Consider the following 2,151-nt stretch of genomic DNA (forward strand, 5'->3'; position numbering starts at 1 on the left):
ATGAAATGCAGGATAAAAGAGTTTGGGAAAGATAAATTTCTACAAAAAGATTTTGTCATATGACTTAAAAATTCAATACCAATGGTATTCCAGTTTCATTTCTGTTTGATAATCAAAAAACACATTTTTCTCTATATTCTAGATTCCAGATAAAGAAATGGAGACTGAAAGTGATGAATGATTCTTCCCAGGATCTTCTGCAGTCTAGAGTTAGAAGCACAAGATAACTTCTCTGCCTTTCTTCACCTTGCCAGCCTAAATACACAAAACTGGTCCATCTTTATCAAACAACACATGAGGCATGAATTGGGAGGATCATTTGTCCTCCTTCTGCCTTGAGAGGGAAAGGATAGAAAACAGTTTTCCTTTAGTCAGATGTTGTTGCTGTTGAGTTGTTTTCACAGGTTTCTGACTTATTGTGACCTCATTTGGGGTTTTCTTGGCAAAGTTCCTAAGTGGTTTGCCATTTCCCTCTCTTTCTCATTTTATTGATGAAGAAATTGAGGTAAACAGAGTAAGAGATTTGCTCAGGGTCACCCAGCTATTTACCTCAAGATTAAAATCAGAATTGAATTCAGAAAGATTAGCCTTCTTGGCTCCATGCCTGGAGTTCTCTCCATTGCACCATCTCCCTGTCCCTTAATCAGATATTAGCATGATATATATTTTTTAAAATTTTTATTAAAGCCTTTTATTTACAAAGCATATGCATGAGTAATTTTCCCAACATTGACCCTTGAATAACTTTCATTATGAATTTTCCCTTCCTTCCCCCCCCATCCCCTCCCCTAGTTGGCAGGTAGTCCAATACATGTTAAATATGTTGAAATACATGATGCATTGAATAAAAGCTGACCCAGGAGTAAGGAAGATTCAACTTCAAGTCTTGTCTTTGAATACAGGCTGTATGACCATAAGCAAGTCACTTAATGTCTCAGTATAATTCTCTAGAATACAAAATGCAGAATAGGTGAGATCAATTATGTTCCAGGTTCTGATTGAAGTTTACTCATTGGGAATTCCCCATTCCAGTGACATCACAGGTCCAATCGAGGGGGACAAAATGGAGGAGGATCCATAAAAAGATTGAAGACTAAATTATTTTTGTGGGGAAAGAAGTGAAATAAAAGAACAGATATGGGATAAAAAACACCCACCTGTCTATACCATTGTTTTCAGGAGTTACTGGTGGTGAACTATCTTATGTTAAGCAAGCAAGTAGCTTAGCCTTGTTCTGAATTTCAATGAAGTAGCTGCCAAGAAGAGACATGTAGAATCTTTAGCATCTTGGAGATGGTGTCTGAGGAAACTTTGGGCTCAATGCCTAGAAATTTTGGCTTCAGGCCCAGATATAAGGTAAGCAACCTTATTTGAAGAATCTTTAAAAGACAGAAAATGGGAATGATGCCCTACTAGATATATGCAAGTTAGATAGATTTTTGTTTTTATTTTTGAGAACAAAACATCATCTTCACATTTACTGTGGGCAGTAAATATGCTTTTCCATAGTCATGCAGATTATCAAGAGATGGAGAGCCAGTTTGTCAATGAGCTCAGCAGAAGGAATACAGCAGGTAGAAAACAGTTTTGAAAACAGAGACAGGAGAGAAGAATTCAGTTAATGTTAACTAGCATCATTTATATTTATATTGTGTATTGATTCACTTATTGTTTTAAAAAAATCATCAAGGGGAAAAAAGGGTGATAGTGAGTCATTTATCAGGACAAAATTATCCATTAACTCTTTTGCTGATTTTCTTTCCTATTGGCTCATAGCTTTAAAGTAGTATAGGATTTCAGAAGCTGTAGAATCCAACTTTGTCATTTGACAGATTTAAACCTTAGCCAAATAGTCTTGTTAAATAAGCATATCTCCTACTGATTTGTCATTGGGCCAAATTTGTTGGCTGCCAAAGACATCTAAATTTACCAATTACAAATAAATACTTGACACTTTATTTCAGTCCATGGAAGGATTGCTAAATGGTTCTAATAAACAGAGTGTTTGGGGATAATGTTTTCTTTTTGTTTGTTTTGTTTTTGTCCTGCCCAATCATCATCATCTCAGCTAGTGGTACTCCTTACTTACATAATCAAACAAGTGACAGAAAGGTAAGATGATTAAAGTTTTTTTTAAAGACAATTTAGCAT

Source organism: Antechinus flavipes, chromosome 3, assembly GCF_016432865.1.
Source record: "Antechinus flavipes isolate AdamAnt ecotype Samford, QLD, Australia chromosome 3, AdamAnt_v2, whole genome shotgun sequence".
Taxonomy (NCBI): domain Eukaryota; kingdom Metazoa; phylum Chordata; class Mammalia; order Dasyuromorphia; family Dasyuridae; genus Antechinus; species Antechinus flavipes.